Here is a 25346-nt window from a genome sequence, read left to right as displayed (position 1 = left end):
AATTCGAATTTGAGAGTTTTGACTATAACAATTTTAATTTTCAATTCGACCCTTAAAGGAACAGTTCAGTGTGAAAATAAAAACTGTGTAAATGGATAGGATGTGCAAAATAAAAAACGTTTCTAATATAGTTAGTTTATTAATTTAATCTATAAAGGCTGGAGTGACTGGCTGTCTAATATAATAGCCAGAACACAACATCCTGAGTTTGTCAGCGACTTGAAGGGGGGCCACATGGTACATTTCTGTTCAGTGAGTTTGTAATTGATCCTCAGCATTCAGCTCAGATTCAAAAGCAACAGATATGACCCATGTGGCCCCCCCTCAAGTCTCTGATTGGTTACTGCCTGGTAGCCAGTGTAACCAGTCAGTGTAAACCAAGAGAGCTGAAAAGCAGGAAGTAATGTTCTGGCTATTATGTTACATATCCAACAGTAGACTTAAAGGAGAACTAAACCCTAAAAATGAATTTGGTTAAAAATGCCATATTTTATAAACTGAACTTATTGCTCCAGCCTAAAGTTTCAGCATCTCAATAGCAGCAATGATCCAGGACTTCCAACTTGTCAGGAGGGGGTCACCATCTTGGAAAGTGCTCTGAGCAGCTGCTGAGAAGTTGTTGCAAATTTACAAGCAAAGAATGGGGTTTGTCTGCAATATAAAATGATGCTACAGGGCTGATTATTACATTCTGATGCTAATTGCACTGGTTTCTGTGCTGCCATTTAGTAATTATCACTAATCAACCTTATATTGTGACATTTCTATTTGTATAAACAGTATATTTTGAGTTGGCCCCTAAGCTCAGTAAATGACAGCAGCACAGAGCATGTGCAGTGAAGCAGCAGAAAAGAAGATGGGCAGATACTGGGGCACAAACTTTTACTGCTAAAGGGCTGTGGTTGCCTTGGGCTGGCAAAGAAGCCCCAAACATAATGTGCAACATTTTTGCCCTACTTCTTTAGTTAGGCAGCGGCTTTAGTTCTCCTTTAACTTATTTATTAATATGATGTTCTTTCCTTATTCAACTGCTATACTAATTCCGGTATTGTGCTGCAACAGAGACAAGGGCAGGTTACATTCAATCAGCCTTAAATAAGAGGGAGATGCTTTCCATCTAGCAGTGACTTCCTAAAAATAATGTGAATACGATATTGAAATCCAGGTCACAACTATGCTGTCTCATAGAAGCGCTATAAACCTGTCACAAAAGCTGAAGTGCCAGTCTGCAGGCAATGTATTATTCACAACACTTCTAAAAGCGTTAAAGGTTCCATCTAGGGTTCCATCCAACATTAAAAAAGGGAGGTACAAAATGCTTCCAGCTTTTTGTCAAAACTTCAATTCAGAGATCACAAGAGTTACAAACCAGTATTAAAGAGCAATATACACCTATAGTAAACCAACATAACCAACACAAAAGTCTAGTCTTAGGGGCACACTTACTAAGGGTCGAATATCGAGATTTAATTAACCCTTGATATTCAACCATCAAAGTAAAATCCTTCGAATATCGAAGTCGAAGGATTTACTGCAAATACTTTGATCGAACGATCGAAGGAAAAATCGTTAGATCGAACGATTAAATCGATCGAACGATTAAATCCTTCGAATCGAACGATTCAAAGGATTTTAATCCATCGATCGAAGGATTTTCCTTCGATCAAAAAAAAGGTCCCCATAGGTTAACATTGATGCTCGGTAGGTTTAAAGTGGCGAAGTAGGTAGTCAAAGTTTTTTTTAAAGAGACAGTACTTCGACTACCGAATGGTCAAACAGTCAAACGATTTTTAGTTGGAGTTACAATAATTTTTTACATTTCCTGTGTGCCAATCCCCATCGATGAAAATTTGCACAATAAAGGGGAGGGGACAGGGGCGACGAACGGTAGTGGGCTTAGGTGTGCCCACTATGTAAATCCGGCCCTGATCAGATGAAAGTGAACGTAGAACTGGCCAGACCACAGATGACTTTGACATAGTTGGCCAGGTTAAATATAATGCGATATATGGACAAACAACCCCAGTTTTAATGTACAGATAATTTGTAGCAGCTTCATTTATAAAATGCTTCCCCCCCCCGGGCAAATGCCCCTAATTTTTTACTTACCCTTCCGTGCAGATCTGTCAGTTCACGGGCGCCATCTTCTTTATTCTGTCTTCTTCGGAATCTGAGCAGAATATTTTGTGCATGCGCAGTTGGAGTAAATTTCAGGTCACGATCAACTGCGCATGCCCCGAAAGGCACAAAAATTTCTGGAAATTCCATAAATTCCGCTCAGGTTCCGAAGAAGACTGAAAAAAGAAGATGGCACCCGTGAACTTCCGAGGCCAGATCTGCACGGAGGGGTAAGTAAAAAACTAGGGGCATTTTCCCAGGGGGGCAGTTATGCTGTGGGGGAGGAGGGAGGTTGAGCTACGCAGGGTAAGGGGTTGGTTTTTTTTTTCTAGGTTTGTTTCTACTTTAAAGCACATAACCAGGCAAAATGACCTGAGATGACTACCTACAAACCAATATTACAATTAAAAAAATACACTTGTTGGGTTAGGAATTAAATTTGACATGGTAGAGTGAATTATTTGCAGTGTAAATATTGTAATTTGGAAATGAAAAGGACACCATAAAATTCATGACAGAATATTTTTAAGATTTGCATCTTAATTAGGGATGCACCGAATCCAGGATTCGGTTCGGGATTCGGCCAGGATTCGGACGAATCCTTCTGCCCAGCCGAACCAAATCCGAATCCTAATTTGCATATGCAAATTAGGGGCGGGGAGGGAAATTGCGTGACTTTTGTCAGAAAACAAGGAAGTAAAAAATGTTTTCCCCTTCCCACCCCTAATTTGCATATGCAAATTAGGGTTCGGATTCGGTTCGGTATTCGGCCGAATCCTTCGTGAAGGATTCGGGGGTTCGGCCGAATCCAAAAAAGTGGATTCGGTGCATCCCTAATCTTAATAAATACCATTACAGTATATACATATTCACCTTGTATACACAGAAAAGAATATTACCAATATCCAATAATCAGCCAGCAAGAGTAGCTAAGAAGATCCAGTAAAGTTGTAGCGTACTTTCGCGAAATGTATTGCCAAAAACATGATGTCCCATGTAAAAGATTAATACTATGCAAAATTAAACAGCTATGCTGAATCTCCACAGATTTTTCACCCATAGCTTACAAATAATGAGACAAGTAAACACAGTTGAGAAGTATTGAAGGAGGCAGGTGCAGAGGAAAATCAGCATTTTAAAAATCAGGGTCTTGACCACAGAACCCTCTGTTACTTTCTGAAGGCTTGTTATAGCATAAGTTGCAGCCCCAACAGGTTTCTAGCTGTAACTTATTCCTACACATATTTCCTTTTTCATATATGACAAAAAATATCCTGTAAATGCTCTGTTTTCTAAATATTTTCCAAAGATGACTTACTGGCCTTTTGAAAAATATAAATGTGGATTTTTGCTGTAATTAGCACCAGGAAGTATTTGACAAAAGTTCTCAAAAGTAGAGTGAAATTCTTGAAAAATATGCATTCCCCCCCCCCTTTTTGGTATTTGATCATTAACATACTCTGAATAATTCATGCAGCTATTAGGTGACCAGATTTTTCCTACAAACAGATAAGTTTAAATGCAATTTTGCAGTGGAGGCTTAAATATCTCCCCTTTAATTGTTATTTGCAGCTATAATAAGTCATTGCAAATAGCTTTTTTCCCCTCAGGAGTAGGATGCAATTTTAGGAAGAATTACTGAAAAGGAAAATAAACAATGAAAATATTGACAATGCAGTTTAATGTTTTCTGTTCTAATTGCAGTAAAGAAAAGTGTAGTCAAAAAAGTAAAAAGAAAATCTGTTTGGCAAAGTTAGATTTGAAAGCAATAACCACAAACAATGAGGTAAGAAGGATAAGCTGTGGCAGTATATTATGCAGTATATTATGCTTGGCACCTGCTGGGACACTACCAGTTTACTATTTCTACTCGGGGCATCTGACAGACCTGGGCCAAGTATTATTTGGACTTGAGGCAATACTACTTTGATCAGCAACACCTATCCTTGTCACTCTCTCCCTTATCCTTCCCACTTCCATACACTATGAGGGTTATTTATCAAAGTTTGAATTTAGCTCAATATTTTCTGCTACAAACTCCGATCAAATCCGCTCAGGTTTGTGAAGCTTATTTATTATTACATTTTCCGGAAAATTTGCTTTGCGGTACAAAATCAGATTTTCACGAATTTCTTTTTGGATTTTTTCATCCGATTTGTATGATTTTTTCGGAAATTTTCACCCGAAAACTTCGGGGTATTGCAAGAACCCAGAGCACATCAAAAAATCATTGGGACTTCTCCCACTGACTTATATGCAACCTCGACAGGTCTGAGATGCCGGATTTTCATATTCGGACTTCTCCATCCTCGGGGTTTAATAAATTCCTGAAAAATGTGTGATTTTTTTAAAAGTCTGATTTTAGAAAAAAAATCACAAATTTTTAGTTATTTTTGCATTTAGAGTTTACTAAATAACCCCCTTATTCTCTCTTTCTCAGTATAGACCCTATTATTTGGACCCTAGGCAAGTGCCTCTGATCCCTGTCCCTAGTTCCAGCCCTTGATTTGATACATTTAAAAAAATTAAGCCTGACAGTATAATACATTAATTTAAGAGAAAATCTAAAGAATTACATTGCAAATGAGGAACCTTATCTATTGATCTGTTGTATTTGCATAGTGCTGCAGCCCTATGACCGGAAAGATATCTATCATTGTAAATTTGTTTCCTACTAGTTCAATGTACTTCCACATCTCCACCTGCTGGAGACATCATTACATATGCACAAATGGGGCACAGTGGCAAAAGGGAAGCCAAAGTCAAACCAGAAGTCAATTCAGCAAAACGCTCAGTGTCAAAATCGAACAATCACCTCTCACCAGGCCTCAGCGTCTGTTTAAACGCAATGCGTACGCGTCCATCCATGACGAGATGTGGCCTGTGATTTGCTCAAAGTCTCCGTGCGAGCAACCAGAACTGCCTGACAGAATGGTTATGTATAACTGTTCTGCCAGGTACAAATATACAAATTAGCCAGGCGATAAAGTAACCTGGCCCTACGTGAGTAAACCGCCAGCGGCGGATCATTAATAGTAGTCTTTTCAAGGCCCCCGCCCCATGGTATTCTGCCTCTCTCACCAAAAACTTTAACATGTGGACGGGTGATGCTTGGCCAGAGTCTACTTCCCAACCTTGCACAGGACATTATTACAAGATCACTCCTGCTAAAGTGGACTATGCAGTCTCACCTTTCTATCCCTGTGGCACTAACTCTGACTCATAAACTGCCACCGAGAGTCACCCCCTTCCTTTTTTTTTTTTGATGAGAGAACATCCTATATACAATATGGCTCACAAGGTACAGCTCTCAACTGGCCCCCCCATCACCTAAAGGCCGGTGCTAATACTCCCATTTAGAGCCGCAAAACTCTGTTGTGGATTGCATAATATTGGTACGCGATGGGGAAAAGCTAGTACTTAGCCGAATTACCCCCCCATAGAACATGATTCAGTTATGTTGGGGTCGAGGCCCGCCCATGTTGGAGGGTTGGGCAGGGTGGGTTAGGGTGTGTTTGGGACAGTTTTTCTTGATTGTTCTGTTGTACGGTTCATTAATTCTATTGGCTAGACAAGGTCATGTTTCCCTAGTTCACAGAGACACTAATGCAACACCATCAAAAGTGCTACGATGTAGCAACTATGGCCCTTCAAAAGGTTCCCATTTGGCGAAATGGCAGCACAATTATTAACACTGGTTTCCTGGAATACCAGGGGACTCAACTGTAAGTTTAAAAGAGCTCAAATGTTTAATTATATTAAAAAATACAAACCAACAATTCTCCTCTTGCAAGAGACTCATCTTGTAGGTCAGAAGCTTCTCTCATTAAAGAAACACTGGGTAGCTCATTCCTACCACTCCTCCTTCTCAACTCATTCTAGAGGAGTATCTATATTGATCAAGAAAGGGATCCCCTATGAATTCTCTGGAGTCAAGACTGACTTCTACGGGAGATATATAATACTGAATTGTAAAATAGCTAACCAACCCCTCACTATGGTTAATGTGTATTGCCCTCCCCCCTTTTCGGTCACACTACTTGACCACATTTATGCAGCCCTCGCCTCATTTCCACCTGCCCCGTTGTGTATAATGGGGGACTTCAATGCTGTATTAGATGCCAATCTAGACAGGCTGAGTCAAGTATCCATACAGGGGCAGGACCTGAGACGTTGGGCAGATGCTCTAAGCTTACTGGAGCTCTGGCGCTGGAAACACCCAGAGGACCTGCAGTATTCCTGTCACTCCTCTAGCCACGCCACCCTATCCCGTATAGACCTAGCCCTAGCATCAGCTGACTTTGCCCAATTAACTGTCTCAGCAGAGTACTTACCTAGGGCATTCTCCGACCACTCGCCCCTGGCCATCACAATCCGTACAGATGGCAACAAAAGAAAGCCAACTTGGCGTTTATGCCCCCTATGGTTAACTAACGAAAAAATTAGAGATCGCTCTCAAGAGGAATACATAGCTTACTGGGACACAAATCGAGACAGCGCTACACCAGATGTGCTGTGGGAGGCCTCTAAGGTGGTGGCTAGAGGAGTACTCATTAACGAGATTTCAGCGGTTAGGAAGAACGCCAAGGCTGAGGCAGAGGAGGCAGAGGTAAAACTGAGGGAGGCGGAGGTGACCTATATTCAATCCCCTAGTGTGGATACACACCTGACCTTATGCCAGTCACAACGAACACTCGAACTAGCCCACACTGCTCTCACTAGGAAAAAGCTTCTGTATGCTGATCAAAAATTTTTTGATCAGGGGGACAAAGCTGGGAAGCTCCTGGCAAGACTTGCCTCAACAAAAGGAAATCAAACACTAATAGCAAGAGTTCGGGATTCGGAAGGAGAGCTAACTGACACACTGGAGGGAATCCTTGGTTCCTTCAGAGCTTTCTACGAGAAATTATATGCCACGAGAGTAGAATACACGCAAACCCAATTAATTGAATTCTTAGAACCTATTCCATTCCCCTGCTTGACTAGGGAGGAGGCAGATTTCCTAGACCAGCCCATAACGGTAGGAGAAGTGGCAGACGCACTGTCTGGCTTGCCAACAAATAAGACCCCTGGCATAGACGGATTCCCAGCGGCCTGGTACAATCTCCAAGGTAATCTTTTAATTCAACAATTGCATAGAACATTTACTTATGCTATTGAAAGTGGTTCACTTCCCCCCTCCTTTTATGAGGCGGCTATAGTTCTAATCGCCAAGGAAGGTAAAGACCCAGAATACTGTGACTCGTACCGGCCCATCTCACTTATTAACACCGATGTTAAAATCTTCGCAAAAATCTTGGCCACTAGGTTGGCGAAGGTAATCACCTCTATTATACACCCCGACCAAACTGGCTTTATGCCTGCCAAATCCACCAGCACCAACCTTAGGAGAGTATTCACCCACCTTCAAACGAGTCATACAAATGGGGGCTCCAGAATTATGGTATCGCTTGACGCCACAAAGGCGTTCGACTCAATCGAGTGGCCATTCCTTTGGGAGGTGATGCGGCAGTTTGGGTTTGGGAGAAACTTTCTCACCTGGGTCCAGCTTCTGTACTTAAAACCCACGGCGACAGTGAAGATTAATAATTCGCAATCCCCCCCTTTTTCACTTGCTCGGGGAACCCGCCAGGGTTGCCCCCTATCCCCACTACTATTCGCAATTGCTATTGAGCCCCTTGCAATTATTCTTCGCACGAACCCAAGAGTAATAGGGCTTAAATATGGCCAACTGGAAGACAAACTGGCCCTATATGCAGATGACCTGCTGCTCTTCCTAGAGAATCCCTATGGGGCTTTACAGGCGGCCTTTCAAGATATTGAGAGATATGGGACTTTCTCAGGTTTGATAATAAACAAAACCAAGTAAGTCATACTCCCAATAGACCCGGTTTTGGCTCCATCTCCCTCAACCCTTGACCTCCAGTGGGTCTCCAGCTTCAAATACCTAGGCATAACTATCTCCCCAGTTACCTCTCTCTACTCCAAGAACAACCTTGACCCTGTTATCAAACACTTTAAAGAGGCATCCTTGGTTTGGTCCAGGCTGCCTATTACTCTCTGGGGCAGAGTAAACCTTTTTAAAATGATATACTTGCCTAAAATGCTATATAAACTTCACAATTCCCCAGTGTGGATTCCAGAGGATACCTTTCGCAAAATAAACTCACTGCTGGTATCCTTTCTATGGGCTAATAAGTCTCCTCGCATTGCATGGCGCTCTCTCACGGCCCCAGTCATCAAGGGTGGCCTGGGTCTGCCGCATCTTCGCCACTACTATATGGCTAGCCAAATGCACCACCTCCACTGTTGGATGCATAGCGATGTAGAAGATAGGGCTCTACTCCTACTTGCTAATAGAATTGGTTCACTGGAAGCCATTCAACACCTGCCATATAGACAACTGACAGATTATGAGGACTATCCAACCACTGTCTCTACCCCATTCAAGGCCTGGAGGATGGCCTGTGCAAATGCAGGGCATAAACCCCCACTAATATCACCATACCTGCCTCTATGGCGTAACTCCAACCTGCCCCATTTACAAAGCATACCAGATTTTCATTATTGGCCAATGTTGGGCCTTAAAGTCCTTGGTGATGTATTGGTGGACCAAACTTTCCCTACCTTTCAGCAACTTAAAGAAAAGTTGAAGGCCCACCACCTCCAATTATACAGATATTTCCAACTTAGGCATGCCTTTAGGGCACAATTCAACACTTCACCTATGACCTATGCCAATCCCACAGTGGAGGTGATCCTGCATAACCCTGAACGTAAGAAATTAACCTCAAGGTTATACCATGCATTGATGGATAAGATGCCCTCCCCTTTCGATAGAGCTAAAAGTCGTTGGCAACAATCCATTCCCAATCTTAGTGATGAACAATGGGATGAAGCCACTGACTCCCTTTATGACGGGTTGATCTCTCTCAGAGATAGACTCATACAATACAAGTTCACCCACCAAATATATATCACACCTGCCAGAATGATGAGGATGGGCAGGCAGGGGAACAACCTCTGTCCTAGATGTCAAGAACCCATGGCGTCCTTCTTACACCTTGCATGGCAATGCCCGCCCATACAGAAATTCTGGAAGCGGGTCACTCAGTACTTAGCTGAGAATCTTGAACTACCGCGTATATGCTCCCCAGAAGTATGCCTATTAGGTCTGGTGGATGAACTATTGCCATTAAACAGGTCAAGGACACTCATGAGAACGTTGTTATACTATGCTAAAAAGTTGGTGGTGATGGGCTGGATGGGAAATAATACCCCTACTATTACTGTCTGGACCAATTTGATCAATAAAAATTTACCATCTCTCAAGCTCACATACATAGCCCGTGGCTGCCCGTCAAAATTTGAAAGGGTCTGGAACCCCTGGCTCGATGTCAACCTAGTTGATATGCCCTGCTAACTCTGTTGCTAGTTAGGAGACCTCTTTCCTTACATTGCAGGGGCAATGTCATAGTAAATCACTACATGTACACTGTGTCTACTGTGCTTTTGTGAATGTGCAGGGTTTAAAACCTTGAGTAATATGTAACCTGGAACTGAACCGTAAGTTGTGTATTATTTTTTTTTTCTTGTCTTCCCCCTTCTTCTTTTGTACCCCTCCCCTGAAAACTTAATAAATAAAATCTTTAAAAAAAAACAAAAAAAACAAAAACAAATATACAAATTGCTTTTGAAAAACACAGCAATAGTTCTACAGTAAAGTGTCCAGCATTTCCCATTCCCTTCAACTAAAGGACATATGTCATGAATCTACCACGTAGCATTTAAATTATGCTCAATACCCAATTATTGACCCTCCTATACCCCTTTGTCTTAGTTTGTAGCCCCCTTTTCAATCCTGCAACCTGTTGCTGGTGTACTGGGGATCTAAATAGCTTTGCAAAATATGCCAATAAGGTGGAGGCTTAACAATTACACTTGTAGCCCACCCTTGAATGTGCTTTAGCAGTGTGGATTATAATGTGTAGACAGGACTATGCTGCTTGTGTTAGGCCACTGACCCGCATTTATCCAAGCAACTCTGGCACGTTATGTGTTCCTTTAAGCACTTTACCCTCAGGTGAATCCTGTGTGTCTCCTGGTGCACAGATAAATCAGCTTGGAAATAACAGCAGTGCAGAGGTTGCTTCATACAAATTGAACAGTCAGACAGTAGAGCTCTTCACAGCAATCAGGCATTCTAGATCTTCAGTTACATTCACAGTAATCAGTGGAAAACCTTCACCTTAAAGGGCACCTGTTGCGCAAAAATGTTATCCACAACCAAAGGTGCAGGCTAATAGAGCCCGCACTATTGGTTGAGGGTAACATTCGTTTTTTTTACACTTGCACTGGGAGGGAGTTCCCGACACGAGCATCCATGTTTGGGCCACACGCATAATGAGTGAGTGCCACAATCTGCTCATTATGCCCATGCACGTGACGCCAGAAGCACATTTGCTCATGCGCTTGGACTGGGCCGCTCGAATGGTTAGTATGGTGGCACCGTACAGTCACGTGTGTAACCGAGCAGACATCAGTAATGGCTGACCGGCAGTGTCCTAGTGAAGAAGGACTCGCTGTTTATCTTGTGCCTTTATTTCCTTATAACGTGAACCTTGTTGCTCCCCGTTATAGGACTGATCTGTTTACCGTTATTTTAAGCAAATGCTGCCTGAGTTATCAATATGTTTGATTTTTTTATATAGAATTAATCATTTTTTACCCAACATTCTAATGTAATAAATTTGGTATGGAAGATCGGTAGAAATGGCTCTGCACTCCGATTTAAAACATCAAAATCTTTATTCGTCCATAATTTAAAAAAGAGAAGACACGTTGTACACACTGCTTGACGCGTTTCGGGCGGAAGTGCCCTTAATCATAAGCATAGGTGAACTAGCAATATATATATATATATATCCCAGAACAATAGTGACATCTGTTGGTACATTCTCAAATTACAATTATGTTACCACACAAAAGGGGCATAATATAGTGAATAAAGTACCCCATCTTGTAAATAATAAGGATATTATAAGTTACAGAGGAGTTTCATGACCATATAAAAACACGAGGCCGAAGGCAGAGTGTTTTTATACAGGTCATGGAACTCCGAGGTAACAAGAGGGAGGTAACTTCTAATATCCTCATATTTTTCAACTGGGGGTACTTTATTTATTATAATACACAAGTTTCAGTGAGTCATGTGACAGAAATGACATCAGAACTCACCGTTTATAACTGATGACATCAGAACTCACCGTTTATAAGGATATAATTTACAGGATATGCATGGCTTTTGTGTATTATAATACACAAAAGCCATGCATATCCTGTAAATTATATCCTTATAAACGGTGAGTTCTGATGTCATCAGTTATAAACGGTGAGTTCTGATGTCATTTCTGTCACATGACTCACTGAAATTCGTGTATTATAATAAATAAAGTACCCCCAGTTGCAAAATATGAGAATATTAGAAGTTACCTCGGAGTTCCATGGCCTGTATAAAAACACTCGGCCTTCGGCCTCGTGTTTTTATATGGTCATGAAACTCCTCGGTATCATAATATCCTTATATTTTACAAAAGGGGGTACTTTATTCACTATATAATATACCTCTAACAAAATAAGGTGTATTAAAATCATGTAAAGATAAAGTAATTACAAATAGTAAAGTTAAAAGTAAATATTACAGAAGAAGAACATGACCAAAAAAACAATAATTTGAGAATGTACCAACATATGTCACTATTGTTCTGGGCTATATATATTGCTAGTTCCCCTATGCTTATGATTATGCTTCAGCCCGAAACACGTCAAGCAGTGTGTACAACGTGTCTTCTCTTTTTTTAAATTATGGACGAATAAAGATTTTGATGTTTTAAATCGGAGTGCGGAGCCATTTCTACCTATCTTCCATATTGTTGCGGCGTGGAACACCGAAGGACTCCAGCACCCGTTAATCTGTCTAAAAGCCGCCAGGCTCGTGTTTACTACATATGCGGTGAGTCGGAACGGTTACGCTAATTTGTTTTCTTCTAATAAATTTGGTATGACACACCACATTTCTAAATATGGATAAAATCTGAGCATCAATTTCAGTAAAGATCAGCACAAATGTATTACTAAATGCGTTTCTTGACTAGTGCAATTCTGGTAGCGCTGCACCATGCAATAATAAACAAGCCTTGTAATGGATTCATAACTATTAAAGGAACAGTACCAAAACATGAAAGTGTTTTAAAGTAATACAAATATAATGCAGCATTGCCCTGCACTGGTAAAACGGATGTGTTTGCTTGAGAAACACTACAATTGTTTATATAAATAAGCTGCTGTGTAGCCAAGGGGGCAGCCATTCAAATGAGAAAAGACTTGGGTTACACAGTAGAAAGCAGATAAGCTCGGTAGAACATAATGGTGTTATCTGTTATCCACTATTTAACCTGTGCCATATAGCCTTTTTTTCAGTTGCCACCAATACTACCCATTGGCTTCTTTATATGAAATATAGTAGTGTTTCTGAAGCAAACACATCCGTTTTACCAGTGCAGGGCAACCGTACATGACATTTTCATTACTTTAAAACACTTTCATATTTTGTTTAAGGTAAAATTTAACCTCACAATCTGCTCAGAGAGGGCACAAAAAAGTTAAATAGAAAAAAAAAACCCTCACACAATGGGGCTCATTTATCAACACTGGGCAAATTTGCCCATGGGCAGTTACCTATAGCAACCAATTGGTGATTAGCTTTTCAAAACCAGCTACAAGTAGAAAAATGAATGCAGCAATTTGATGGTTGTCATGGGTTACTGCCCATGGGCAAATTTGCCCAGTGTTGATAAATGAGCCCCAATGAATCTAAGTTGTGTAATGTATGTGCCTTCCTAACATTCTAAAAGTTCATTTGAAGATGTTTATAATTATTGGGTAGTTATGTGAAAAATATTGCATTGGTTTTTCTCTCTTTACCTGAGACAACCTTCTTGCTGAAATCCCTTTCAAGCATGTTACTCTGATATAGAGCAAACACAGTAAGTATTCTAGTTAAATATATAACGTGTCAGACTTTTTCACTTATTTGTATAGTTTCTATACCTTACACTGCAATATTGACATGTTAATTATTTTCTCTGCAATTGAACTTATGACCTTTTTAGGGATAGGAGAGCTAAAGCCATATATTTAACTAAAATGCCCCTGCACAGGTTCCCCTTCCATCAACAAACTCTCAAATGGATCTCCTGTTTCTACCTTTAAATATTTACTCAAATGTATCTAACTTGCGTTTCAGGATTTAAAAGAGGAGCAGATCCAGGAATGCCAGAGCCCACCATACTAAGGTAAGAATACAAACAATTCAGAGAGTTGGGTGACTTGATGATGTTTTTTTTCTTCAGTTGGTGGATTTTAAAAGACAATGGGTTAATTTATCAACACTGGGCAAATTTACCCATGGGCAGTATCCCATGGCAACCAATCAAATTGTTGTATTCATTGTTCTACTTGCAGCTGGCTTTAAAGAGAACCAAAGCTTAACTAAAGAAGTAGCTAAAAATGTTGTACATTGTTTTCTGCTTCTGTACCAGCCCAAGGCAACCACAGCCCTTTAGCAGTAAAGATCTGTGTCTCCAAAGATGCCCCAGTAGCTCCCCATCTTCTTTTCTGCTGATTCACTGCACATGCTCTGTGCTGCTGTCACTTACTGAGCGTAGGGACCCACTCACAATATACAGTACACATAGAATAAAAATGTCACAATATAAGGCTGATTAGTAATTAATAGAGATAATTACTACATGGCAGCACAGAAACCAGTACAATTAGCATCAGAATTTAATAATCAGCCTTGTAGCATCAGCTTATATTACAGGGCAACCACATCTGCTTTATAATTTGTGATAACCCCTAAACTTAGCTTCTCAACAGCTGCTCAGAGCCCACTGAGCATGTGAGTGTCACAGACACTTTCCAAGATGGTGACCCCCTGTGACAAGTTTGTAGTCCTGGATCATTGCTGCTATTGACAAGCTGAAACCTTAGGTTGCTACAATAAGTTCAATATATAAAATATGGCATTTTTAACCACATTCGTTTTTAGGGTTTCGTTCTCCTTTTTAAAAAGCTAATCATTGATTGGTTGTTATGGTTAACTGCCCATAGGCAAATTTGCCCAGTGTTGATAAATGAGCCCCAATATGTTCTGTTTTCGCATACACAAGCTGAACTATTGCTTGAACATTTGTACTTTTTTATTGTTTGACGGCATACCGTTTATTTTCTCTGCTGACAAATAAAAAAGCCAATTCACTGCATTCAGCACCTTGTATACATACACTGGGAGGCATGTGTTCAGGCTGTCCGTGCACCCACAGACTAGATTTCGGCTTAGAGAAGAAGAAATCTACAGGATAAGTCTATATAGTATCTTTATAAAGCTAGGGAGAGCAAAGCAGTTATAGTGTGCCTGACAGAAAAGCAGTATAATGACCACAACATCTTAAAGTGCAAAGGGAGCACATTTTAAAGCTTATAAGATTATTTTGTCTGCAGAAGTGTGAGTCATGCATTTGCTTTATGCAAATGAATGGGCTTTGGACGCACCTCTGATTTTCTGAGGGAAGTCTGACTGTGTTGGTTAGCATGGTCAGAAAGCATGTAATATGGACTCTGTTTAGTGCCAAGCATCCAGTATAGGGATGCGTTTCAAGCCGTATTGCCCTTTATCAACTTGATAAAGGGCCATGCAGCTTGAAACGTTGTTGCAATTGTTCAGATGATAAAGCCATGAAGTTACAATAAAGGCTTTTTTAAACAATCTTCAAGACTGGTGCTGTCTACTGTGATTTTGGGATATTGAAGCTGGTGGAAGTGGACGCCATTTGACGTGCACCTGGTCGCTACATTTAAGAATCTAAGTGGTGAGTGCTGGCTGACTATTTGTATACAAGACAACAGCTGCCTGGTAGATCTAAGAACAGAATTCAATAGTAAAATCCAGGTCCCACTGGGACACATTCAGTTACATTGAGTAGGAGAGACAACAGCCTGCCAGAAAGCAGTTCCATCCTAAAGTGCAGGCTCTTTCTGAAATCACATGGCCAGGCAAAATGACCTTAGGTGGCTGCCTACACACCAATATTACAACTAAAAAAAATACACTTGCTGGTTCCAGAATGAAATGAATTATTTGCAGTGTAAACAGTCTAATTAAGAAATAAAAACTACACCATAAAAATTGACAAAATCCCTTTAAGTGAAATCAGTGATTTTGACCAAAATCTGCCCCATGTGGGTGCCACAATATAATTTACTATACACACGGGACAGCTTTGGGGATATTGATCATATCACTGCCTGCATATTTCCAATAGCAGAGAAAACGTCTAGTTTGACATGACTGTTTTTTTTTTAAAGGCTCCAAGCACATTTAAACTTTCCCCCTCCTGCGGAGAAAAACTCCCCCCCCAATGAGGACAGGCATGTTTTGGACTGAAATGGCATGATATTTCAGAACTAAGGTGGCTATATGCTAGCTGACCTTGTAGCTTGATTGTTTACTATTGCCCTGATAGCCTGAACAATCGGTTCTGGAGAAAGTGGAGAGTAGCTGCATCTTCTTATTTCTTCATATGCCCCCCTTGATGACGTGGACTTCCACTCAGAGCTGTGGAGTCGGCAGCAATTTTGGGTATCTGGAGTTAGAGTTGCCAAAAATGGTTAGGTTATGGTAGAAGCAATTCTGTTTCTTAGAAAAATACTTTCGTTAAATTTGGATTGTATTTAACAGATATTCTACAGCTACTGTATATGCCAGGTTCAATTAATATATATGTTGTTTTCGGTTTTTTGAATTGTTTTTTGTTTATGTAATTTAACTTTGATTTAAGTTTAGGAGGTGGTTTATATTTATGAGCTTTAGCAGTGATGAAATACCTTATATGCTGTGTACTTAACTTTCAATCAACATGGAAAATACATTTAAAGGAACAGTAATGCCAACAATTAAAGCGTTTTGAAGTAAACCCAGGAAGCCTATCCGATCCCATCACACATTAAGTGTTTCACCGGCCGGAAGTGACGCCATTTAAACCAGAAGCGATGTCACCGAGCAATTGTTTTTATATTGTAAAAGGTTATATTACTTAATGACATGAAAACAACCCAATAGGATAGCTTTGCCATTAATACAAATGTATACTTATTTAGTTAACATCTTATTGATATAGAGAAATAGCAAATTGTTTAAAAATTAAGAATTCTGTATTTGGTGGTGCTATGGTATATAGCAGGGCTGTCCAACTGACGACCCTCACCCCCCCCCCCTTTATGTGGCTCCACATGAAAGCCTGCCTGCTGTGATTCCTTACCTTGTGTAAGCTTTAAAAGTCAGTACAAAACGAGCGGATCTTATCTTGCATGACCACCTTTAGAGTCCTGATAGGTTTCCCTTTCTCCTGCACTGTTCTGCCTGCCCTGTGTGTGCCATACTCTGCCTGCCCTATGCTCCCTGTGTGCCATACTCCGCCTGCCCTATGCTCCCTCTGTGTGTACCATACTCTGCCTGCCCTATGCTCAATGTGTGTGCCATACTCTGCCTGCCCTATGCTCCCTGTGTGTGCCATACTCTTTCTGCCCTATACTCCCTGTGTGTATCATACTCTGCCTGCCTTATGCTCCCTGTGTGTCATACTCTGCCTGCCCTATGCTCCCTGTGTGTGTCATACTGTGCCTGTGGTAGGCAAACATGTTGCGGTTTAACATTTGGAAATACTTGTTAGGGGTCCCCAAGGTGTGTAATCATGTGCTGGGGGTTGCTGTGTAATCCACAGGGGAGGATGAGTCATATGGATTTAAGAGAATGTCTTAATATGACTTAATAAACTTGTTTCACATATGGGAGATGAGTGATATCCTTACAATGAGCACTAACCATTTGTTTTTTTTTTTTGGTGTGCTACCACTAGGGATGCACCTAATACACCTTTTTGGATTCAGCCGAACCCCCGAATCTTTTGCGAAAGATTCAGCTGAATACCGAACTGAATCCGAACCCTAATTTGCATATGCCTGGCCAAACCCGATTCCTATTTTGCATATGCAAATTAGGGGTGGAAAGGGGAAAACATGTTTTACTTCCTTGTTTTGTGACAAAAAGTCACGTGATTTCCCTCCCCGCCCCTAATTTACATATGCACAATAGGATTCGGGTTCGGCCAGGCAGAAGGTTTTGGCCGAATCCAAATCCTGCTTAAAAAGGCCGAATCCTGCTTAAAAAGGCAGAATCCTGGCTGAATCCTGAACCGAATCCTGGATTCGGTGCATCCCTGGCTACCACCATTAATGTGGACATGGTCTTAAAAGTTCTTGTGATAACATTGGTATGGTTTAAAGTGGGTGTGGTTTAAAAACAGGGTATGGTCAACAGTGGCTTCAATTATCGACCCTCCACCACCAAGGCCATAAAAATTCTGGCCCTCGGTACTACAGAAGTTGGACAGCACTGGTCTATTGCATTGTTGAATAACTGGTTTGCAGATAATAAATCTTATAGCTATACCACTGCCTCTAATATAAGTGTTTATGGAGTACTTGTGTACATTTAACTCACTGTTAATTTGTTTTTTCATTTCAGTTTGCTTTGGGGATGAGGAAGTTCCATGCAGGCAGTCACAGCTTTGAAGAGGATGTGGCGACTATTATAAATAGGACTTGTTCAGTATAATGAGCACTGGCTATTTGTCCATCAAAGATCTGACACCAATCTATTGGGACAAATGCATATTTTATTAAATGTACGTCTTTCATATTATTGACTGATATAGCTTTCATGCACAGGTGGATATTGTTTATAGAGGGCATGAAAATGTAGTTTCTGATACAGCTGCCAAGCCAAATATTTACATGTCAAACTCTTCTGGAGAATGAGAAATTTCCACACCTGTGCACTGGAGCCAGTTTTTCATGACTGAATTGAATGCATAAAGAGCATTTTTTCACATAAACAACTCAATTCATTAGCACAAATGTTGCTTCTTGTAAAAATGTTTCTGATTTGTTTGCATACTCCATCTTATGTATAAAATATATATCATATATGTTCACGTTTGAGTTAACTTTTAAGATGATGTAGAGAATGATATTCTGAGACAATTTGTATTTGGTTTTCCTTTTTTTTTATTTGTGGTTCTTGAGTTATTTAGCTTTTTATTCAGCAGCTCTCCAGTTTCCAGTGTCAGCAAACTGGTTGCTACGGTCAAAATTACCCTAGTAATCATGCATTGATTTGAATGAGAATATGGAATATTAATAGGGGAAGGGTCTGACTAGAAAGAGGAGTAATAAAAAGTAGCAATAACAATAAATTTGTAGCCTTACAGAGCATTTGTTTTTAGACGGGGTCGGTGACCCCCATTTGAAAGCTGGAAAGAGTCAGCAGAAGAAGGCAAATAATTCAAAAACTATAAAAAAATAAATAATGAAGAGTTGCTTAGAATTGGCCATTCTATAACATAGTAAAAGTTGGTGAACCACCCCTTTAACTATTTAGGAAGCAGACCTTTCTGGTAAAGTTCTGCCTGGAAATCAAAGAGAATGGAGGGTTGTCTATATAAGAGTTAAAGCTAAAAGGACAAGGAAAGTCTAAAATAGAATAATGCTAGAAATGCTAAACATAAGCATGAACTTACTGCACCACAAAGCCTAATCAAACAAATGATCTTCTTCCACGCGATCTTCTTCCTCCTTTGACCGGCGTTTTGGCGCATGCGCAGTAGGATCGGTTCGTCGGTACGGATCTACTGCGCATGCGCCAAAAGTCACGCGCATGCGCAGTAGATCGTACCGGCAAAACGATCCTACTGCGCATGCGCCGGTCAAAGGAGGAAGAAGATCGCGTGGAAGAAGATGTCGCCTGTGAACTCCCTGGACTGGACCTGCGCAGAAGGGTAAGTAACAAGTTAGGGGCATTTGCCCAGCGGGAGGGGTAGGCCAGGGGGGAGGAGGGAGGGGGGGCAATACACGGGAGGGGGGAGGGGGGTTAGCGCCGACGAGGTTTCCTTCCCCTTTAAGAATGGCTTGGATGATTTCTTGGACAGACATAATATCAAGGCTATTGTGATACTAAACTCTATAGTTAGTATAGATATGGGTATATAGAATTTATGTGAGTGTATAGAGGGGTCAGTGGGAGGGTGTGTATGTGTATGCTGGGTTTCATTTGGAGGGGTTGAACATGATGGACTTTCTTTTTTTAACCCGATTTAACTATGTAACTTCACTGAACACATTTTATGCTCCATGCCCTATTGTGATTGGTTTTAAAGGGGTGAGGTGGAGTAAAATATTGTCCTAAAGGTCTTTAGCCTGGAATTTAAAATGTTATTTGGTTGCTGGGTCCCACTCAAACTAGGAAGTATAATATGAATAAAAGAGGAAGTTCACATTTGAATGTGTGTATCGTTTTTCAGTTATTAGCCTGTCTGTTTCAAGTCTGCAAATCAAAAGGTCCACTGACAGAAAAACACAAAAGGGGATGTAAAAAGATGTTTAAAATGGTGTTTTTGTGAATGTGTAAAATCATTTGCTGGTGTATATACCATCGCTAAGCAAAGGTTTGCATTAAAGGAGAACTAAAGCTTAAAGGAAAAATTCTGTGTAAAAATAAAATCTAAGTAAATAGATAGGCTATGCAAAATAAAACAAGTTTCTAATAGTTTTTCTGTGCAAAATAAAACAATTTGCTATATAGTTAGTTAGCCAAAAATGTAATGTATAAAGGCTGGAGTGACTGAATGCCTAACATAATAGCCAGAACTACTTCCTGCTTTTCTGTAATAAGATTATATGAATCAGGATAAAAAATTATCTCAAGATGGTATTATATGGCACCACAGACTTATGCTGGAGGTGTTTTCACAGGTGAAACAATACTATCAGTATATTTATATTATATGGCACACATACCTCAAGAGAAATCTCAGATCCACTGACTAAATGCTGCATTCAGCAAGAAGTATTGCAACTGTTAAGTCAAAAGCAAAAGATTTTATTAATGTAGATGATTGGTATAATGTGAGTGAGAATTTAAGATCTATGGAGGAGATTATAGCAGAAAAAAAAGAGAAAGCTTGTGCTTATTTTAAGATAAGGAAACTTAAATATGACAATATGAACTTGTATAAAATATCTTATACACTTTAAGGAAATTGTATTTTTAAGCTTAAGGGTGAAGTACTGGTGAATAAATGATATAAGCGAGAAGGGCCGAATCTCACAAGATAATTTATCTAATGCACTAATGCAATATACTAATAAACAGTACACATACAAAATATGTTGAAGTATTATTCTTTTTTTCCTTCTGCTTCTACAGTTATATGATTATAATGGCTGCATTTGAGTTTATATATATATATATATATATATATTTACTTGATCCCCAGTCCATTTTCTTTTTGTACCCCAACAAGCCTCCCATTGGATGGAGCAAATTACACCAATTCATAGTTCAGGTATGGGATTCCAGTTTCAAATGGGAAGCCCATCACCTTCAGAGTCCATTCCTAAACCATCAGTTTTCATTTTTAAAAATGATAATAAAACAGTACCTTGTACTTGATAGCAACACCATGTTGGTGGCAAGACCGTTTTATTGGGTTTATCTAATTTTTGGTTTCTATAAAGAACAAATAAAACAAATTGAGCACATAACATGAATGAGCTTATCCAGATTGGTTTTTATTTGATCCATAATCACATCACAATGACACTGGGCCATTCCATACTCATACAAAGGACAAAGTATGCTCATAAACATATCTATCAAAATACACAGGCACCTGAAAAGATGGATTTTCGACTTACCGGAAAATCTTTTTCTAGACGGCCTGGACTGTCAGTGCAGCAACCATGGGGTTAAGTATCCACCTCCGGAGGCAGGACAGAAGAAAAAAATTAGAATCTCGACTCCGCCTCTTCATATAAGCTCGTGCTCCTCCTGATTCCACTCAGTTTGGCTCTGACAGCCTCAGTTAGGAGAAGAGAAAGGATAGCAGAGAAAGAGCGAGAAGAGATTCACAATAACAACAGTATTAACTCGCCAACTGCGCAAACAATATCGAAACTATAATTAAAGGGTGGGGCTTACTGCACTGTCAGTCCAGGCCGTCTAGAAAAAGATTTTCCGGTAAAACGAAAATCCATCTTTCTCAGAAAGGCTCTTCCCTTCAGTGCAGCAACATAGGGACGTCCGAAAGCTGTCCCATCTTATTTTAGGGCTGGGTTCAATTTTACTGTTTCCTCACAAAACTGCTTGAAGTACTTTTCTACCAAAAGCAGCAGGAGTGGAATGAAACACATGAAGTCTATAAAATTTTGCGAATGTAGACAAAGAAGCCCAAGTGGCTGCCTTACAGATTTGTTCTGGAGTGGCTAGATTATACAAGGCCCAGGATGTTACTGAGCGCTCTGGTAGAATGAGCTCGGACCTGAAGGCCATCAGGTTTGTGACTAAGGTCATAAGCCACAATTGATTGTCTCAACCAGCCATTAGCAATTCGTTCGCTTTAGAAGCAGGTGACCCTTTGTTCTGACCATACGTAAACTAAAAAGGTATCCGATTTCCTAAAGCGTTCGGACCTGTCTACAGGGTAATAGCGAACCGGCCTCTCAGCTACGTATAGATTTATGTAGTGGCCTTTTCCTGGGATTAGCTGGCCAGGGCAAGAAGAAGGGAGATCAATTTTCCCTCAATTTATGTGGAAAGCAGAAACCAACCTTGCGGCTGGAAAAACTGGGAATAGATATCATGAAACTGCCTGTCCTGATGCAAAATAAGCCAGGGTTCCTTACAAAGATAGGGCCCTGCCCATGTCAGAGACTCATTTTGCTGAGGTAAATGGCTAAGCAGAAACAGTCATCTTCCAGGTAAGAAATTTAAGTCGTGCAGCGAAGCCCACAAGGCTCAAACGCGGGGACACCTGTGATACATCTGAGCGACAAGTGTAAGATTCCAGGGGTGGCGTATGGGTCCCTTTATGGAGGCCTAACTTTCACCCACTCCCTGCATGAACTGTAAGACATCCTGTTCCCCTGCCCACACTGACGCCTGTTTAGACTAGAATAGCAAAGCTAAAGATCTGGGCCTATTGAGCCGGTTGCCTAAGGATAGACCAAATGGAAACCCTGGAGTAAGGAAATTTCAAACAATTGTGGGAAACTGACGCTTGCTGCCCACTGAAAACTGCCTGGGCTCACCACCAATCTATGAAAGCTTTTCCACAGTTCTATGCATAGACTCTAGATGTGGACCGTTTTCTGCTTTCAAACAGAAATGGTCCGTGCGCTTCCTTCGGAAAAACCTTTGGAACGCCACAACTCGGTTTCAACAGCCAAGCCGCTCAAAATGCAACGCCGCTGCAGGATGTCGTGCTTTATTGGCCCTTGAGCTGAGAATCTCTGGTGTGAAGAGGGCAGCCGCCATGGTGGAGCTGCTGACATGGTGATGGAGTTCGGAAGTACCAAGGTCTCCGCGGCCAATCTGGGTCGAATGAGGATGCGTTTTCTATGTCCGTTTCCTGCTCCGTATCTTGCGTATCACTCTGGAAGAAGTGCTATGGAGGGAAGCATAGAACTCTCTTATAAGAAAATCCACGGCTATCACTAATGCGTCTACGTAAGCCCGCCTTTCCTTGGTGGCAAGTCGCAAGCTTGTACTGCTGCTGTGAAAACTCCGGACGCGTGTGGATGAAAAATCCAAGATGGCGCCCCAGCTAAGCACTTCCCCTGTCGTGTACGCCGCATGCCTCGTTGTGGCGCGCAAACCCGCACGCGCAGTGCTCCTTAACAGGAACTGCGCGTTAGTACAGATTTCGCGGTCCCCTAGATACCCGCTGGCTGTGTCGGCGGTTGCTAGGAAAAACCGGAAGATGGCAAGGCAGCAGTACCATTCTCTGCAGAGAGGCGTGGTTGACTGCTGTAGCGTAAATAATCCCTTGGGGTAACCACATTCGGCCAGTCCTGAGGAGTGGAGTCAGGTTTACGGGATATAGACCAGGATTGTGGAATAAGAGCTTAGCGATGCTCCTGCCTCTGGATAAAAACTCCCTTCTTCAGATATGAAAACCTGTAAAGGAGCGAAAAATTTAAAAAATATATATAACACAAAGTGATGCCATGTCCCAACCTCCTAAGAGGACAGAAGAAAAAAAAACAGAGAGCGGAATCAGGAGCACGAGCTATATATGAAGAGGGCGGAGAGTCGAGATTCTAAATTTTTTCTTCTGTCCTGCCTCCCAGGAGGATGGGATACTTTAACCCCTATGGTTCTGCACTGACAGGAAGGGCCGCATTCTTAGAGAAACTGGGGAATTTTCTGATTTCCATCAATCAGATTCAAAACTGCGCCGCTTCATACTAAATCTGTTGCCACTTGATAGCACTGCCTATGACAATGTAACTACACTGTAAAAATCTCTCAACTGTTTACCAGCAGTTCATACTATGGGCTCTCCATAGAGTGGGATTAGCCTATCAGCATGCAATAAACAATTACCTATCAGGCTAGCACATGACCATCACACAACATGAATTCTGTTTGCAATTTGATTCTGACACTTCTGCACTCACAGCTTAACACTGCCCCCCCTCTCTTATTTCAGATAGCTGTTTAGCCCAACTTCCCTTCACTGGTTTAAGCTCTCTTTCCTACGTGTCCTGTTTCATTGACTGTGAAGCTCCCCATCCACCCATCCATGTCTAAGCGACACCTCTACTGATGCGCTAAACCGACTTCCCATCCATGCCACTGGTACCCACGCTGTAGTGAAAAACCTGAATGTCTGGCAAGAGAAGGCCATTGAAAGCGAAATATGATTTTATTCTTCCTCATAGCAACAGCCCTGCCAGTCTGCCAGCCTCAACATAATGATGTTTTGCCAGGTAAGGACACAACCAAATTTCTTACCTCAAGGGCGGTGGCTCTAAGGATAAAGTTGATGGATTCGGTATGTGCCATTTGGTCTACGGTTTTGTCAGAGTCAATTTTTAGTGTAAAATCCCCCAATTTGTGGATTATGGACACCCGGGTAACAGCTGTGTGTTTAACAAAAAGCCCGATGGCTTGCCGACCAAACCCAGATCCTAAAAGCATCCAATGTGCAGTGTACCATATCCTACCTATGCACCCTGAACATTGCACTCTACTAAATCATCAGTTTTAATGTCAGAAAGATGCTGTTATAGTGATACTCTCCCATGAGACAAGCTTGGAATCAGTAAGACTTTAGAGCAGGGCTTTCCCAACCTTGCCCGATTGTAGCTAATATAACTTACATACAGGTGACACTTAAAACCAGTAGTGACAGCTTACAAGATTAGTTCAGCATGCAGCTTTAGAAAACAGACGGTCAGGGAGCACAGAGCTTCTAGGAGGCATATCATTAGGGGAAATGGCCATTGCATGCTTAACTAAACTTTCATCGTTTAAATCACATGTTATAATGTATGTCAAAGTAACCTTTTCAAATGTGGAGTCAGTACCAAACTTTAGACAGGCCTTTCCAACCTGCAGATTAGTCAGTTGATACTTTCAACTACAACAGTGCACGCGTTGGAACACGCTGTGAGCGATTACAAGATTATCAGATTGCTAGCTTTAGATGAGAGGTAAGTGCAGCACAGCTACATATAGGAACAACATATGATGCGAAATAATCATGCATTTGAAACTGAATCAGGTTTTACATCATGTTAAAAGTGTGATAAAGTAACTTTCTCCAGTAAAGGCAATTGTGGAGTCAGATAAGTGCAAGCACCACGACACTGCCTACGCGTACCACAATCTTTGGGACAAATAATGGCATGCTGTCACTAAATCAGGTTTAATCATTTAAGATTGGAAATGCCGTCAGTCACAAGGTTTGTTTAGGAAAGATGGTAGTGCTTTTATACCAACTATATCATACGTTCAGCGGCTGCTACATTAGTGATGATCGGCACCTAAAGCAAATTAAACATCTGCGGCCCTGGTTCCTAGATTATATTTTGGGAAAAATCTACAGCTTGGCAACAGTGAATATAATAACATAGTCTAGTAGCAAGGGCTTTCCAAACCTGCAGATTTCAGCTGATTCCAAAGCAACAACTCCAAAAGCTGCCAAGGCGGAGAAGCTTGCTTCTTCAAATTATATGCGTTACTTACCAATCATTCTCTCTCT

The 25346-nt window shown here is 41.0% G+C and overlaps 1 long non-coding RNA gene and 1 pseudogene across 1 annotated transcript; both read left to right on the top strand.

The window, feature by feature from the left end:
- LOC121394122 overlaps positions 1 to 25346 on the top strand; it is a 112641-nt pseudogene that overhangs the window by 43033 nt on the left and 44262 nt on the right.
- On the top strand, positions 13405 to 18227 carry LOC121394305. The gene is made up of 2 exons (XR_005961635.1): positions 13405 to 13472; positions 17765 to 18227. It is a non-coding gene; the product is annotated as an uncharacterized LOC121394305 (long non-coding RNA).

The sequence above is a fragment of the Xenopus laevis genome, chromosome 5S (genome assembly GCF_017654675.1).
Source record: "Xenopus laevis strain J_2021 chromosome 5S, Xenopus_laevis_v10.1, whole genome shotgun sequence".
In the NCBI taxonomy this organism is placed as follows: domain Eukaryota; kingdom Metazoa; phylum Chordata; class Amphibia; order Anura; family Pipidae; genus Xenopus; species Xenopus laevis.
This window is presented reverse-complemented; position numbering and strand designations above follow the sequence as displayed.